The 18,958-nt window shown below is 44.8% G+C and overlaps 1 protein-coding gene across 1 annotated transcript in view; it reads right to left on the bottom strand.

Annotated features, from left to right (window-relative positions):
• Nucleotides 1–18,246, bottom strand: part of LOC138296268 (zinc finger protein 510-like) — a 111,093-nt gene extending 92,847 nt beyond the window's left edge. The window contains exon 1 of the mRNA XM_069235224.1: nt 18,158–18,246. The gene's annotated coding sequence lies outside the window, so the exon portion shown is untranslated. The remainder of the gene's footprint in view (nt 1–18,157) is intronic.
• Nucleotides 18,247–18,958: the final 712 nt, after the last annotated feature.

Genomic DNA, 18,958 nt, shown 5'->3' with positions numbered 1-18,958 from the left:
CTCTACTCCTCCCTCCAGCTCAAATCACGTTTCCCATAAATGTGACCCATCATGTTGACTAGTGTATACAAGCACTTTGACAAAAAGAAAATTAAGGCTATTTCTCCCATAATTGATAGTAATAGCTCAGACCAGAATTTTTTTATTGGACACATATAACAAAACTAAATGTGTGCAACAAAGAGGGGTAGTGTGTGGTCTATTTGCTTGTCTGCTCTTTGAAACCTGCAATAAAACAAATGTATTTAAAAAAAAAAAAACTAGTTATTAGTGGACGGCTAAAAGTTCCAGGGAAAATAATAATGGAGACAAGTGACAATAGTGCAGAGTACCTAATTCCAGTACACAGCTTTCAAACACCAGGGCTGTCATGTGCACTCTAGCCATAGGTCATGTATATAATAATGTAATCAACTTTTTAAACATTGGAACAAAGCCCTGCTATTTATAATTCCATGTTATTGTGTCAAATGCTTGCTCAACATCCAGCACTATCAATACCATAGGGGCTACACTGGATTCATGTGAGCGCATCACATTACATGGTTTAGTCATCTAAGGTCGTGCATCTGACCTAGCACAAATCGTAACTGATCAGGATGTTAACTTTGTCAATATTTACTGATAACTTCTGCATAGCAATAAACGAATTCATAGCTAAAACCAATCTCTAAAAGCAGACACCTGTCCTGTCCAACAAGATGATGATGAGGATGTCTATGCACTGAAGGAACAGGAGCTGTTGGCCACCTAATGCTACTGGATTTATCTTTGCGTTAACTAAAACAACGATTAGATCAGCAATGTATACAGTAGGTTAAAAGGTAGTGGTGCCTAAAAACAATCTTGCTTATGCCATTTATTCTTGAAAATTTGGTACCTAGAGACACAAGATTTCTCATGTTTGATCTTTATCCAAGTATGTGTATATAATGCTATGAAGGGGCCATTTAGCTTATTTATAAGAAACCCCCCACTGTGCTAATAGAATTAAAGGCCATAGTGAAAGCTACAAAAGTAGTGTATAAAAGAAATTCTTTAATTGTGACATTTCAGCGACTTGCCAATGACAAAGTCAGAACATTATCTTCTATGCTACTATTTTCTTGAAAACGTGTTTGATAACTTAAAAATAGGTTATTTTCTTTCATCCAGTCTTACAAAGCATGAACTTGACCTTTGGCAAAGCATTCATCGTCCATATCTTACAATGAATGTCAGCCTTTACAACATAGTATGCAGTTACGTTAATACACAAGTCTTTATAGCCCAAATGTGTTTTGTTTACTCCTCAAAGGAAACATAGTTATTATGTTTAAAAAAATAATTTAAAGTTATCTTCACCAAACAATAGCTCTCAAATTAATTATGAAAAAATTACCACCCTAAGATGGACCCCGAAATATACAATATACTGGAGAGGAGGGTCAAAAATAATATTAAAATAGTTTCCGCGTAAAATACGGATTACAGGCCTCATTCAGAGGCTGGCAGTCCTCCCGGTGACGGTCAGACCACTGCAACTGTGGCGGTCTGACCACCACATTACAACCCTGGAGGTCAGAACCGCCGCCCCCCACAGGGAACATGGTTCCCGACGGTCTGATGGCAACCTGAGTAGTACTCAGCCAGGGCAGTGCTGAGTTCAGCGCCACCTGGATGATTACAACTCTACTTACCACCAGCCTTTCCATGGCGGTCTGAGCACCATGGAAAGGTTGGTGATAAGCCAGTGCTGGGGGCCACTGAGATCCCCCCGCCGAGCACCGTCTGAATGTTCACTGTCTGCTTTGCTTTGCTAGGGGGGCCCCCTGAATGACAGCATTGCCGCTGCACAGTTTCCACTGGGTTGACTGGCGGAAACCTTGTATTGGGGCTGGTGGTGAGACCACCAGCTCCTTGGCGGTCTCTTCACCATGAGTCTGGCAGTCGACTTGTCTGACCGCCAGACTCGTAATGAGGCCCCTAGTCATGGAATATTCTTTTAGACTTAAAGTTGTATGTTAAATACACATTAACTAACATTTTTCCAATATACTTAGGTGTATATTAAAGCAGTTTAAGTTTGCTTTCATTTATAATAAACGCAATTTTTAAATTGCATACTACATTTTTTTTCTGTCATCTCAATAGACCATCAACAGAAAAGAACTTTGTGTGAAAACTCTGAAAGACTTCAAATAAAAAAAATAGCCCCCTTAAACAAAAGGCAAAGGGGGAACCTATTATTAACATACCAGGCTACATCTACTGTAAGATTAGAGCGCTGAGCCCAGAGCTCACTGAAGGAGTGTTTATTACTTATCAACTATTTGCAGAGGCTTATGAGTTCTTACTGTAGAACATGTTGAGAGAGCCACTGGACATAACAACATTGCTTCTGCAACAGAGCTAGAAATACCAGACTGTACAGCAAATTAAAAAACGTTTGCTGGCACCTCCAGGAAGCCCTCTGGTTCAGTGTTGAGGGAAGTATCAAGTAACATTTATTTGTATGTTGCTGGAGACCTACCCATTGTCCTGTATTTAAAATGCACGATTAGACAGGAGAGTAAAGCACTACCTACCGAACACAAAACCTTAAGTGATATCTTAATACTACCTATGCTAACTGAAACATCTAATCTTGGACCATCCCCGTTATATGGCAAACACAGCCCTAAAAAAATACTAATCTACACTACTCTCCACAATCTAATATAATTCAAAAACAAAAATAAATACTTTATTTCTTAGGTTTGATATTAGAGTATTTTAATGCTCAGTTAAATGTTAAAAGTGTACCCAATAATAGTACATGCCCCACCCTTGTTCCATACAACCCTAACACTCAGTTTCTAAAAATAATTCTAAAAAAACTATTTTCACCAATTTTTAACTTAAATATATTAATAAAGATATTACCTAAAAACAAATTAAATAACCAATTACCTTTTTAAAATAACCCCACAAATAAATACTCCCCATCCTTATCACCTATCACTAACACTCCACTCCTATTTATTTTTTTTAAAGGGTACTTTTTTACCATCTTTTAAATTTGATTGAGAATATTATTACTTTAAAATAGTATAAAATAGTATGAGTATTAGATTAAATAATTATTTTTTACCAAATACAAATACACTCTCCATCCTTATCCCATAAAACCATTGCACCCTGCATCTAACAACACTTTCTATATCATTTTATTTTTTAAGAAAATATTATATTAAATGACAAATGAATCATTAATATTACATATGATTACACATGTATTTAAGTACCAAAAAAACAAAAAACAAAAAAAAAATAATTACACACATTTTTAAACCTTACCTTTTTGCTTCTTGGGGGGTGGGAGGAGTTGTAAACTCTGTTAACCCCCCTTTAAAAAAATAAAAATAATCACTATATTTAGATACTCCATACTTTAAAAAAAATCCCTAATTTAACCCCTTCGCTGCCAGGCCTTTTCCCCCTACTGTGCCAAGCCTTTTTTGGCTATTTGGGGCAGTTTGTGCTTAGACCCTCATAACCTTTTGTCCACATAAGCTATCCAGGCCAAATTTGTGTTCTTTTTTCCCCCCAACATCCTAGGGATTCTAGAGGTACCCAGAGTTTGTGGGTTCCCCTGGAGAAGACAACGAAATTAGCCAAAATACAGCTAAAATTTATTTTTTTAAATAAAATGGGAAAAAATGGCTACAGAAAAAAGCTTGTGGTTTTTCCCCAGAAAATGGCATCAGAAAAAGGGTTTGCATTGCTAAAATCACCATCTTCCCAGCTTTCAGGAACAGGCAGACTTGTATCAAAAAACCACGTTTCAACACAATTTTGGCATTTTACTAGGACATACCCCATTTTTAGTATTTTATGTGCTTCCAGCCTCCTTCCAGTTAGTGCCAGAAATGGGTGTGAAACCAATGCTGGATCCCGAACAGCTAAACAGGTCTGAAAACTACACAAAATTCTGGATTCAGCAACGGGTCATTTGTGTAGATCCTTTAAGGTTTTCCTACACAAAGTAACAGCTAAAACAAAAAATGTTAAAATAGGTGAAAAAAGAGCCATTTCTGGCCACATTTTCTTTTATAGCTTTTTCCAGCTATAGCAGATTTTAAAGCAATATACCGTTACGTCTGCTGGACTCTTCTGGTTGCTGGGGTATATAGGGCTTGTAGGTTCATCAAGCACCTTAGGTACCCAGAGCCAATAAAGGAGCTGCACCTTGCAATGGGTTTTCATTGTGTACCGGGTATACAGCAATTCATTTGGTGAAATATAAAGAGTGAAAAATAGGTATCAAGGAAACCTTTGTTTTTTCCAAAATGGGCACAAGATAAGGTGATGAGAAGCATTGGTTATTTGCACATCTCTGAATTCCGGGGTCCCCCATACTACCATGTGAATTAAAGGGCATTTCTCAAATAGACTTTTTTATTTATTTATTTATTTATTTATTTTACACACTGTCTTACATTTGGAAGGAAAACATGTAGAGAAAGACAAGGGGCAATAACACTTGTTCTTCTATCTTGTGTTCCCCCAAGTCTCTGGATAAAAATGGTACCTCACTTATGTGGGTAGGGCTAATGCCCACGACATGAAACGCAACATGGACACATCGCATTTTTACATAGAAATCTGATGTGTTTTTTGGAAAGTGCCTAGCTGTGGAGTTCGGGCTCTAGCTCAGCCGGCACCTAGGAGAACATAATAAACCTGTGCATTTTTTAAAACTAGACACCTAGGGGAACCCATGATGGGGCAACTTGTTGCGCTCAACAGATTCTGTTACCCAGAATCCTTTGCAAACCTCACAATTTGGCCCAAAAAAAAGAAACACTTTTTCCTCACATTTTGGTGATAGTTCTGGAAAACACAACATGGACATATCACATTTTCACAAAGAAAACGGACCTGTTTTTTGCACAGTGCCTAGCTGTGGATTTGGCCTCTAGCTCATCCGGAACCTAAGAAAACCTAGCAGACCTGGACATTTTTGAAAACTAGACACCTAAGGGCACTTGCGGTGCTCTCACCAGGTTCTGTTACCCAGAATCCTTAGCAAACTTCAAAATTTGGCACCAAAAAAAAAAATTTTAAAAAACACATTTTTCCCCACATTTCTGTGTGGGATCATCACATAGGCACAAACTTTCTACCACCCAACGTTCCCCTCAGTCTCCCTATAAAAATTATTTGTGTAGGTGGGCCAAGTGCCTGTGACAGGGAAGGGCCAAAAACATGTTGAAATTGAGGGAGAACCAAAGCGGGTCCAAAAGGGCAGTTTGGGGAAAAAACATTTTTAGGATAACAAGTGGGGCAGAATTTTTATCGGTATAGATGCGACAATCCTGGGTGGTAGGAATTTTGTGAGTTCCTGCAGATTCCGGAAGGTTTCATCACAAAAATGTAGGGAAAATGTTGGCTTTCAAGCAAAGTTAGAGGTTTGCAGGGTATTGTGGGTAAGAAAAAGGTGCGGGTGCATGTGAAGCACACCACCCTGGACGCACCCAAATGTTTGGTTTTCAGATGTGTCTAGATCTCGTAGATTTTTCTACATGGCAACATCCGAAAGTCCAAAAAGTGCAGCCCTCACCATTCCAAGTGGGGCGATTTTGAGAGTTAGACGAGCTCTTATGGCCCAAATGTAAAACCAAAACCCAAAATAATCAAATGTCCTCTTGCTTGCCATTGGGATAAGGCCTAAAGTAAATTTGCTACCCAGGGGACCGACCCTTGCCTAAGGGGTCGCTCCGCATGGGTAAAAAAAAAAAAATTAATCCCTGGTGCCTAGTGGCTTCCGCCCCCCCCCCCCACCCTCTCAGGGGCAGATTTGCCTAATTAAAATAGGCTGATCTGCCATAAATGGCCTAAAAACAGTTTTCACCCCCAGGGTAGCGACCATTGCCTAAGGGGTCACTCCCCTCATCTAAAAAAGTTTTTTTTTTTTTTTTAAAATGATCCCTGGTGTCTAGTGGCTTCTGACCCCCCCCACACACACGCACACACTCCCGGGGCAAATCTGCCTAATTAAAATAGGCTGATCTGCCCCAAAAAGGCACAATAAAAAAATGCCCCCCTTGGGGAGGGGCCCTTGCCCAAGGGGCTGCTCCCCTTTTTCATAAACAAAAACAAAACAAACATCCCTGGTGTCTAGTGGGTATTTCTGCAGCCCGATCGAGATTTCCTTTTCTTTCATGTCTCTCTGCCCGCCCACACCACCGGATCGGAAGAGAAATGCAAGTATCTCTCTTCCAATCGTGCTGAAGCAGAGACGTCGCTTGGTGGGGGAGAGATTCCCCTTCCATCCCTGTCGAGGGGAGGCGGCTGGGTGCAGGAAGTAACTGTTTCATCGTTGGCACCCAAGCAGTGCTGCTGAGGACGTAACCGTTTCGTCAAAGGCACCCAAGGTGTTAAAAAAAAAATAAAAAAATAAAAATTAGTTTCTTTACTCTTTTTTTTTTTCAGGGTGAGAGGGGGTTAAACAACTAACCCCCTTTAAAAAATATTTAAGGGGGCGTAGCCGAGATGGCTGAAGAGTAGGGCTCACTTTCTCGTCCCTCCTTCCCCACTGCTGTGGGCCCTGCTTAATTACCAGCAAGATCAGCTTGCTAGTGCCCCACAACGCCTCCTCACATGGTGACGACCTCCCAGAGGGCTTGGAAGCCTGTTGCAGAGTCCTGCAGTTCTGTGGGAAGCGGCTGACCTCCAGAGCTCAAGATGGCGGCAGCCGGGAGCTGAGGAGGACACCCTGCAGACATGGAGGATATTCTGCAGGAGCAGGGCTAAGGACATGCACTGAGAGGCTGAAAACTGATGCCATGTGAAGCGCCTCTTGCCTCCGAGGACTGGGAGTGTCCTGGGGGACCAGGGCTTCACACTACATCTAAGACCTCAGTGACACATAGGAATGCGTGGCCCCAAACTGCAGTCAGCTAACTGCTTTGAGTACATTGCCCACAAGGGGAGCAGCGCATCTTGCTGTCACCCGGCATAGGCCCCAGAGCCAGCGGGCCCTGCGGGCCTACATTCCTGTTCCCCACCAACCCCAATGGGAAAGTCACAGTAGATTGCCCTCCCCCCTGCTAAAACCAACAAAGATGTGGCACCTGTTGAAGTGGGACGCATGGCTGTAAACCTCAGATTGCTTTCCCCAGGCTACCGCGCTCAGTCTGTAACATCTGGCAGCTAGCACATAGCATCATCATGTGCCCACACCCAGACGCAATACAGGGGCACACATTGGGGGAGGTGCCTTGTGCTGAAGAGACGTACGTGGAGGGATGCCCCGCCTCCTACAATTCTTGCCTGCCTGAGGGGGACCTCGCAACAAACTGTAGATGAATCAGGCCTGGCACGGCAAGGTCAGCCGAGACTGATGTCTGGAGCACTTAAATGGAGGGAGGGGGGGGGGGACGAGGCACAGCGCTGCTGCCTGGACTACAGCCCTTGAAAGCCAGCAAGGATACAGCTGCAAGGGAGCCACATTCCGCTGATCTCTTCTCCTGCTGCGGTGCAGTGTGTATATTTTGCCAGTCAGCGCTACGCCCTGTCGCCCTAGGACTTGCTGTCCACGCTTACATTGATGAAGCTTCTGAGTTAATGAAGGGAGTACTGCGAGAGGCAGGAGACTGACTGTACATCTCCTTCATGGAGCTGTGGTATGATGGAGTAGCCTCTACAGACATCAGTGAGAGCTCCCCCTTATTAGACTGAGCGGCATCCTCCCTCACACCAACACTCTTGAGGTGGGGCACCCCCACCCATCCTAGTGGGCACTGGTCACAGGTAACAGTGGGACAGGGCAACAGTTCTCACCAAGAAAGACCACACCTTGAAGGATATGCTGTCTAAACATACTGGGGGTAAGGCAGGAGACAGGCCTACTCTTGTTAACCAAGAACAGCAGGCAGATGGGTATGACAACGAGAGCCCAGTAACACGCACATTTTTAGAAGCCCTCTTCACCTCCATTAAGAAGAACGTCTTGCAGGACCTGAAAGAAGTCCGCCAAGAGTTAGTAGAGTAGGGTGATAGTGTCTCCACCCTAAAAGAACATGACACTAGTCAGGACGGGAACATTAAACAGCTCCAGCTGGAAGTCTTATGGCTCTACGAACAATAGATCGACTTACAAGCCCACGCAGAAGGACTTGACAATCTGTCAAAACAGAACAACATACGCATACATCGGGCCCCAACCAATGATGAAGGGGCAGACATCGTGGCCTATGTCAGGGGCTTGTTTCTCCAGATCTTAGAGATGGCACTGGACAAGGAAATTCAGCTCGACAGGGTCTGGAGAGTTGGCCTCCCTCGAGCCGAGAACTCCCACCCAGACGACATTCTGGTTTGTGTCCAAGATTTTCAACTCAAGAAACTGATTCTTCGCAAAGATCGGGATTTGTACCCCTTGAAGTACAGAGGTCCCCCTCTGGTTCTGTAGAAAGACCTGTCAGCCATGATTCTGCTAAAAAAGAGGGAGTTCCGCCCAGTTATAACCCATCTCTGTGATAAGGTAACTACCTACTCTTGGGGACACCCCTTCTGCATTATCTTCCGCTGAGAAGGGAAATTACACTAACTTCGATCCCTTACCAATGCCTGTAAGATACTGCAAATCGAGGAACCCTCAGGGGATGCTCAGCATAATGCCTCTCCAGAGCTCAAGCCTCAGAAACACTCTCAATGGCAAGGTTGGGGGACCTCCTCAAACGACCACTGACCGGACCCTGAGACTTTGGCAAGTGAACGCCAGGGGGTGCGGGAGTCACTGTCTGGAGAGGCCAACAAGATCCCGCTGGATCGCAGTAAAGACTCCTGGGTAATGACTAGGATCTGGGGCGCTGGGGCCTATGGGGCTGGAGGGCAGAGGGACGGGACTGGAGAGGCAAGAGTCTATGGGGAGCTGTGGACCCCTTCACCTACTTACCTTCAGGGACTATGCTAGGCAATTCCAACTCTTCATATTTGTTGATGTTCTGTTTCTGTTATGGTGGGGTTTTGATTTGGTTGCAGGGACAGGAGTACACCCAAACTCAGAGAGCACACTACATGATAGATGGACATCGAAACATGAATCCCCTGAAACACGGCCACCTCTAAGCACGCTTAGGGAGGCTCTTAAGGTGGATGATTGCTCAAGCGCAGTGACTGACCCTCTCTAACACACAAGTTAGAAGTTATCACCCTTAATGTAAAGGGGCTTAACAATCTGACCAAGCGCTGCGGGAACCTATCTTATTTGGAACAAACTGAAGGAGACCTGTGCCTATCACAGGAGACTCACCTACTCCCTGGGGATTGCCATTGACTTCGATCCCGGGCCCACCCACACCAATACTTTCCTCTGTTAACACTAAAACAGCAGGAGTGGCTCTACTAGCCTCCTGCTCTTTCTGTGGGAAAGTGGGGGACAAATTGACGGAGATCAAGAGACGACTACTAGCTTACAGAGTGAATGTAGGGGGACTATTACCATGTAGTGGGTTCCCTTTACACACCGAACAAAGGCCAAGAAAAATTCCTTAGACCGGCACTGGCGGAGGTTAAGTCCCATCAAGACAAGAAAGTGCTAATGGAATGGGACCTTAATCTAGTGTTTCATAATGAAATAGATCGGTTGGCACATAGATCTGGGGATGACTGGGGCCATATCTTTCGAAGGAGCCCGATGGGTGTGGGGGATGGGAATCAGAGACCTCGGTGCGAGCATCACCACCTGACCCAAGACTACACATTGTATTCCTATGCACACAAGGCCTATGCCTGACGGGATCCCTTTTTAGGTACCACAGAATCCAGAATTTGCCAGCAGATGGCAAAATAGAACCTCGTTTCCTATCCCACTATGTGGCAGTCTTTTGGTCTAGCCCTCCTACCCCTGCAGCGAGCCTGTTGGCTGTAGAGAATGAGAAACTCAACTACAGAGGCCTAAGGTAGTGGATCAAATTACTCAAGCCATCACACACTACCTAGAGATAAATGATACCACTGACACAGCTCTCTCTCTCCTTTGGGAGACTTCAAAGGCTGTAATCTGGGGAGAGCTAATAGCGTTCTCTGTGGAGGATGACAAATTCCGGTGGGAAAAGAGGGAGCAGCTGCGCCAGTCAGTGCTGAAGCTGGAAAGCATACACAAACGTATTGGTGCATCTTGCGTCTGGAGGGAGCTGGAGGCAGCTAGAACAGAGCTCGCATGATTGGATCTGGACAAGGCTGAGTACTCCCTACTTAGACTTCGCCACTCCTTTTATGTGGGGGGGGGGTGGGGAATAGTTTGGGAGCTTGCTGGCTAACAGGCTTCAAGCTCAAAGACAGTGGGGGGTAGAGCCCCTCCGGGTGCAACATGGCACTGAAATCATAGGAGATGTCCCCATTGCATCCACCTTCCACTGATTCTAGGAAGATCCCTACTCCCGACAAACTCCCATGGGGGAGGCCCAGAGGCATACCTGGGAGGTGCCCTTACCGCACGACTAACGGTGAAGCAGGCAGAGTCACTTGGTCTCCTGATAAGAATAGAAGAGATTATCTTAGCCATAGCACAATTGAAACCTTAAATCGACAGGCCCACATGGGTTTCCAGTCTGGTTTTATAAACCGTTCTGTCCAAAACTGATGCCCATTTTGACCCGCTTCTTTAACGCGATAACCGGACCGAGTACGGTCCCTTCTTTTATGATGGAGGCGTCAATAGTTGTTCTTCCCAAACACAAGAAAGACCCCCAACAATGTAGGTCTTACAAACCAATATCCCTCTTGAACATGGACATTAAGCTCCTCACTGGCATACTGGCATCCCAACTGAACCCATTCATGTCAGGGCGGACTGCCCTGGACAAGCGGGCTTTGTTCCACACAGGCAATGTAGTGACCATACCAAGCAAATCCTACATCTGCTCGATAAAGCTAAGCATTCTAAACGGGAAATTATGCTCCTGCCCATAGAAAGCAGTTGACCAGGCGCACTGGCCATATTTGGAGGCAACACTTGCCCATTTTAACTTTGGCCTTTGTTTTTCATCTTGTATCGTCAGCAACTACAGTCAGCCCAGAACAACTGTTCAGGTCAATGGCCAGATCTCATTCCCATTTCCTATCCGTCGTAGGGGTGCCCACTTTCACCTCTATCTTTTGCTCTTTATATGGAGCCCCTCACCCAACAACCCAAAAATTACAGGCACCACTTCTGGTGGGGTGATGCATATCCTTGCCCTGTATGCCAATTGTGTTATTGTTGCCTTGGATAATCCCCAAAAAGCTCTCTCTGTTTTCACAGACAAGACAGAGGCCTTCAGCAGCGCTGCAGGCTTTTGATTTAATTTCCAGAAGTCTCAGACCCTTAACCTCTCGGTTCCCTCAGAGAAGATAGCGCTCCTTGTGCGCGGCTATCAGATACAGTGGCAGCCCATTTCTATCCCATATTTGGAAATACAGATCGCCCGACTATTCACAAGATGTTGTCCCTCAATTAACAAACACTCCTCCAGCACGTCAAAAGAGACCTGGCACAGTTGAAACTTAATCCTCTCTCTTGGCTAGGTCAGATAGCCGCAGTGAAGATTTCTGTGTTCCTGAGAAACCTATTCCTCTTCTAAGCACTACCGATCAAACCCGCAGCTGGCATGCTTAAATCCCTGCAGAGCGAACTACACCGCTTTGTGTGGGCAGAGAAGTGGCCCCGGCTGAGTTGGACGTTGAGCTATTAGTCCCCTTTACAGGAACGACTGGGGATCCCAAACCTCCTACAATATTAACAATTACAATACATGGTGGAGTTGTCCAGGAAGGAATCCGAAAAGCGATAGACTGGGCTATTGTGGGTACCTCCCTTTAGAAGATTCTGTTCCTGACCGGTCCGCAGAGGCCATGAGGCCTTTGCTCCTCGTAGGTCAATAGCACAGTACTAAAGGTCTGGGACAGTGTTGCAAGGCAGAAAGATCTCCCCACGTTTTCCTACCCGCTGACCCCAATAGTTGGCAGTGCAGCTTTTACACCTGGTCTTGACCAAGTTGCATTTTGCCAGTGGGTGAGTGTTTGGTGTCGCTCTACTGGACACTTCTTTGATGAAGTGGGCTCACTCTTTTTCAAGCGATTATGAGACAATTATGCACTGCCGGAGATGGAGAGAATGCGATACTTGCAAATCCGTCATACAGTGATACAACTAATGAAGAGAGCAGGAGCACAACAGCTCACTGTTTTTTAATAATGGCTCCAGACGAAAACTACACACAAAGGCCTCATCACTGAACTATACAGCATTTTGCAAAACATTCCCACACCGCCTAGGAAACTGGGGTAGAAAAGCTTGGAAAGGGAGCTAGGGAGGATACTCACGACTAACAAGTGGGATAAGATATAATATAGGGCGCGCCACATTGACATGAAACATGGCCAGTATCAAGACAGCAAAAAATATCACAACCTACTTGTACCTTACCCCAGTACGCTTGCACAGGGGTAACCCCTCCCACATTCTAGATTGTTGTAGGCAATGTGGATCCCCTGGGACATTGGTACGTTTGCTCTGGGAATGTCTAAGCTTGCACAATACTAGGAGGGTATCTTGAACGATATTGACACCCACCTAGACACTCAGCTTCCCTGACTTCCCTCCTAAGTCATTCTGGGACTCCCCAATGCCCTTACCTACCCACTCAAATCTCGACAGGATGGCAGATCAGCTTGGCATTAGGAGCGGCCCTCCAAAACATCCTTGGTCACTGGGGCACTGGTACACTCCCCGCTGATCTGGGGTGGCTTCACCAGCTGTGGCATGTGTTGGGTATGAAGAAGGTTACCCTGGTCCTTACTGCGTAGGGAGATTCCTTTAGCAATCTCTGGCACCTGTATCTGGCTCTCCTCTTGAAGGAATTCCAGGAGCTGACCTGCCCTAAATACCTGCGGCTAACAGACGTAAATGACCCATCACAGAACACAACGGATGCCTAAAAAGTGCACATCAAATGATCATGTGCTTTATCTTATGAAAGCCTATTATGGGTACTCTATTGTTATACATGTCAAGTAAATCTTGAGGTGTTCTGCTGCCTCCTTTGGTTGTTTTGTTCAACAGCCATGCAACTATAATTCTGCTAATAAAAAGATTTGAACCATAAAATAAATATAATACTATACGTAAGCCTTATTAACTTTTACATACCTATACTTACGATGCATGGTAAATGTACCTGCGGAGAAAAGACTGGAATAAAGGCAATGTGTGGAAAAGACTTTGTCAAAACCCCTTGCAGAGAGCCACAGGGCATGCAATGGCTACTGGGTCCAACCGTGGCGGCTGAGGCCTTTAACTCCTATATATACCAGGGTCTGACCTACTATGGATCCTGTTCAACTTGGCCAAGTACCCCTTCTGCACTTGACCCTCAGTGGCAGCTGTGGTCAAGCAGTCAAGGATCCCGCTGGAGGATGTTGATATAGGTCAGTGAAAACGATTCATAAATCAAAGTGCAAACAGTAAGAACAATAAATCAATGTCCAGCCAAATACTTGCTTTTATAAGAAAAGTAGGATTTTATTTCTAATTCTACACATGCACCAAAGTATGACATTCAGAAGCAACAATACAATCCTCCTTGAAGATCGGACTCTAGTAGCCAGGTAGATCCCTTTCCCACCATCTTTCGTGTAACGTGTTTAGGGTTATTCCCCATTCAATGGTGGCCATATTAGGGAATCCAGAGTATTAGGCCCGACTCAATAGTTCCTTTTTTACTCTTCAGGATTTCGATCAAATGTGTCCATAGTGCCATAGCACCTTTAGCAGTGAATCTCCTGGGGTTCCAAAGGTCCTAGTTCAAGTCTTACCCACTCCTGCAGCAATGTTCAATCCTGCTTGGAGAAGTCAGACTGCTTGTGGTGAACGCAGCAATGTTGGGTAAGCACAGGCATGCTTTCCGGAGTGGCGCAGCCACTCGTACCAGCGATAGGTGCAGCTTCCAACGATGTGAAGTCAAGTTCTTCCCGGCACCGCTTGATACTTGGCACAGTCAACGGATGCCCTCTCTTGACATATGAGGGACGCTGAGGGATGCTAAAAACAGTCTTGCACACAAGCTCTGGCCTGATCGGTGCACAGCCGAACACTCACACCTCACTCTGGAAGAACTCACAGTAGAGATCCCCACTGGACCTTACTCCATTCAACACTCTCTTCTTCCTCACAGGGCACACTGGTATTGGCAAGAAGACAGGCCCTGTGGTTCAGTCTTGGTTTTTCTAGATGATGTTCCCTCACTCAGCAGGGAGACTGGCAGGCTTTGGCCCCCAGTTCCAGTCAAAGACAGCAGGCTTGCAGAGCTTCTCATTCTCACACAGTCTGTGTATCTGCTTGTCAGATGACAAATATTTTTGGGGACTCAATTTCCCTTACTTATAATCCTTTTCCAGACACTAAATGCGATTTAGGGTCTGGGTCTTTGAAGTTTTATGTTGGGGCACCACTTCTTTTTATTTTCCTTCATGAAAGATGGCTGCCACAGCAGACATATTTGCGAAGCAGCTTGTACACAATACAATTCATGGGAGTGACTAGAGTTCATACATTGATGTCAGCCACAGTGATATGTGCTTCAAAAGGTTAATCCCAGACCCCACAGCCCTACTCTTTATGATTTTTATGATTCTCTTATCAGCATCATCTCCCTTCATGAGATGCATCCAAGACCCTTTCTTCACCCAATCAAAAAGTGGGCTTTTCATGTGTAAAGGGAGTCTCTGTGTGTCCCCACCCAGCTCACAGCAATGTAACAATAGACAAATCTGCCTGGGGAAGATTCCCTTCCTCCTCAGGTCTTCACCAGAAAGGCAAAGGCTTCCCGGAGTGGAACCCAGGATCCTCCATACAATGTACCATTGCATGCACACTCACTCAGTGTACTTTCACAGCACCCTTTAGGTCAAGCACTGTTCCCTCTATGCATTGTACTCTTACATGTCCACATAGATTCAGCATCTCCACTCAATCTGTGAACACTGAAGCTTTTCTATCTTTAACCAGGATGCGTTATTTTGAAACACACATGGCCATGCACACAAACTTAGTATGTGCATGCTGCACGATTCTTCACCCTTCATGTATAATACTTCACACAAGCACACACACACAACCAGCACATGCTGTCCCTCCGCATGCACAGGAGTAATGTATTCCTCTCAGGCATACATACACCCAGTACATGCACTAACCACACATGAACTGCACACTACTGTTCAATCCGTGTACAGTACACTTTCCCTGGCACAGATAATACCAAGGCAGATTCACTACGCCTGCGCTATGCAGCACTCTACATCTACCTGATGTAGGACAAGGGTGAGTTAAGCACACAGCAGCAGAACTTCTGAAAAAGTAAGCATTTAGGCCTCATTCCAGTGACACAGGGTAAAAAGGTCCTATTCACTACTGATGAACACTACATGGTATTCTGCCACCACTATATTTGTGCTGCTTAACTCCTGGTGAGGGCAGTAGCCTTCCACCACTATGAGGGTAGCGCTTTGGGAGACACTCCCAGGCCCAGACCGCAATCTGTGGGACAGGCCTATATCATGATGCACATGCATGATCCGTGTTCACCTACACCAAAAAAATAAACATTAGGGATCTGGACAACACGTGTTATCTCTTTTTTTTTTTTAAATATATCACACCCTATAGCTCTATCTCAGAGCTGCTCACTGCTTGCCAAGGACATAACCTGGTCTATTAGGGCACCTTTTTGGCAAGCAGAGGACACGTTGTTATTAAACATCCTCTGATGTATCTCAACAGTCTTCATGAGAACTCAATTTGGGTATGGGGCTGGTTAGAAGACAGCTGATTTGCTGGTTGTTCAGAACTTCTAGCTCTACCTCAGGGTTGCCCACAGTATTATCTTTTACACGTGTGATTGGCGGAGGTGCCCAGAGCAGGGACGAAACAGGAAGGGGTTCCCTGGTTACTGGTTCCGTAAATATAAAACTCTGTATTTAGTTTGTCACCTCTTACTCGATTATTTCCCATACAAATACTACAGGGAATGTAAATTATGAACATCATCATCTGAGAATTTAGGCCCATATTTATACTTTTTGACGCAAAACTGCGCTAACGCAGTTTTGCGTCAAAAAAATTAGCGCCAGCTAACGTCATTCTGAAGCGCCATGCGGGCGCCGTATTTATTGAATGACGTTAGCCGGCATTAGCCGCCGGCGCCGTCTGGTGTGCGTTAAAAAAAACGACGTACACCAGGCAGCGCCGGCGTAGGGGGATATGGGGCTTGGGCGTCAAGAAATGGGGCAAGTCAGGTTGAGGCAATTTTTTCGCCTCAACCCGATTTGCGCCATTTTTTTTTCACTCCCAACCCCCATAGAAATGACTCCTGTCTTAGCAAAGACAGGAGTCATGCCCCCTTGCCCAATGGCCATGCCCAGGGGACTTCTGTCCCCTGGGCATGGTCATTGGGCATAGTGGCATGTAGGGGGGCACAAATCAGGCCCCCCATGCCACAAAAATTTTTTTTTAAAAAACTTACCTGAACTTACCTTAATGTCCCTGGGATGGGTCCCTCCAGCCTTGGGTGTCCTCCTGGGGTGGGCAAGGGTGACAGGGGGGGTCCCTGGGGGCATGGGAGGGCACCTCTGGGCTCCTTCAGAGCCCACAGGTCCCTTAACGCCTGCCTTTTGCAGGCGCTAAAAAATGGCCCAAAAGCGGCCGTACGTCATTTTTTTGGACCCGCCCACTCCCGGGCGTGAATTTTGCCCGGGAGTATAAATCCGACGCACATGCCTCGGAGTCGATTTTTTAGACGGGAACGCCTACCTTGCATATAATTAACGCAAAGTAGGTGTCCACGCTAAAAAATTACGCTAACTCCATGGACTTTGGCGCTAGACGCGTCTAACGCCAAAGTATAAATATGGAGTTAGTTTTGCGTCGGAATTGCGTCAAAAAAAACGGCGCAAACGGAGTATAAATATGCCCCTGAATGTCACATTATGTGGATTGTTAAGAGCTGTATAATATGCATCGTGTCGGCTTAGTTTCCAGTGTTTCTATTTACCAAACCGGTCACTGAAACTTGGCAGGCAATGCTGGGCAGAATATTTGACCTACGTCCTCCTATAAACACCATAAACTTGTCAAACCTTCTTTTCTGACTTGCTGTGAAAGATAGGAGGAGGGTCCCATGTCATTGCGCTGACTGTCTTAATATTAAGCTGAGGTAGGGTTATTGTTGAGACCTTTAAGGTGCAGCTGAGATATTTATGTCTTTTAGATTAGGGGTGGGGAGGTCTGGTTTATAGGCCATAAAGCGTGTTACTAGGGTATTGTTATTGTGCAGACCTTTTCTATTTAAGTCTGTGGTTGTCTACGCCGTAGAACCTGAAACCGTAAAAAACAAACCGTGACAAAGTGCATTACATGTGCTAAAAAAAAAAAAAAAGAAGTTTATATTGTGTGAGTGCTATCTCGTTCTTTAGCGCGTGCACTTACCACAATAAACAAATAACTTTGAGCTCACGAAGATAGACTGCAGGTGTATAACTGTTGTGGACAGTTAGCGCTAAACCAGAACGACGTTACTCGCAGACAACAAACTTCATCAAACTAAAAAGTACTCCCAAGCTCATCACAAGAGAGAAAAACCTGGCTAAAAGCTCTAAAAGAAAGAGTAATCCTTCTGCTTGCTTTTATGAGACCATCGCCTCAATTATTTGTTTTCCAACAAGTCTGGCTACTCAACGTCCTCCTCAAACCTCCAAATATATTTTGTCAACCTGAACCAGCTACCAAAATAATCAGAATATACGAGGCGTGGAGCTGTATTTTCAAGCAATTAGGCATGACTTTCCACACCCATTAAATATTTAGCCTCCACTAATTCTCCCTAAAACCCACGTCTTTCACAGTCATTTAAAAACTCTTTATTTTCATTAACGGGGTTTATTTGAATCACCCACGCAGGGAGAATAGGTTAAAAGGGGATCCCTGAAAATGAAGCACCCTAAAGGAGCATACAAAATTCGTAGAATATTAGACTAGGTATGCGTTGTTCAGAACACATACTAAATATTTACTCACCTTCTTAGAACTCAGGGACGATATTTTAATTCAGAAATGTATTTCGCTACTTTCCGCCCAAAACTTCAGTCCGCTTACCCCGTAAATGCAGCACCAGGCAGGGAACGAGCGAGGCACGCCGAGCCAGCTCCTTATCAAGATTGCGAGGTGCAGTAACCTAGAAGGAGCAGCATACACAAAAACAGCTAGCGGTTGCACAATACATGGTGCCCATCTTGAAAGCCGAGATTTCCTATCACAGTACTATTGTAATTCTTGAAAACAACACCATGCCTTTCAAATTGAAAGGGATTTCGTTTTGTTCCAATGAATAATTTCCCCACCCAATGAAGTGAGCATATTTGAAAAGTATTATTAATGATTTCTGTTTCTCAAAAGGACAAGTAACTGTATTCTTTACTTAAATTAAAACAACCTCACGTTCTTTATGAAGTGTAAGGCATCACACTTCTGCAAGAATTTTATGGGAAGTCCCAACACGGGACAAAGTTGTAGCCCCTCCCACGGATAGTTTTTGGTTAGTCCTTCTTCTGTTTCGGTTCGAAAGGTACAGTACACTTCCTAAAAGAGATGTGTCTTGCATTCGTTCGTGCAGGAGATTAGCGTCTCGAAATAGAAACCTGTAGTAAAAGTCTTCCTATAGAGGCAAAATAATTCGACCGTCGGCGGCCATTCGTTGAGGACGTTCCCTAATTTGTATTAGCGGCAGCTGACAGATATTGTATTGAGGCATAGGTTAGAATCTATATCGAAAGAGAGTGGTTCACTTTTGTGCCCCATGCTAAAAAATACGGAAATGTCGATGGTTTCGCTTTTACGGTCCAGCTTTTGAGACACCTTCTTAGCTGTTTCACCATACCAGATTTTTTGATCTTACAC

This window comes from Pleurodeles waltl, chromosome 5 (assembly GCF_031143425.1).
Source record: "Pleurodeles waltl isolate 20211129_DDA chromosome 5, aPleWal1.hap1.20221129, whole genome shotgun sequence".
Classification (NCBI taxonomy): Eukaryota; Metazoa; Chordata; class Amphibia; order Caudata; family Salamandridae; genus Pleurodeles; species Pleurodeles waltl.
This window is presented reverse-complemented; position numbering and strand designations above follow the sequence as displayed.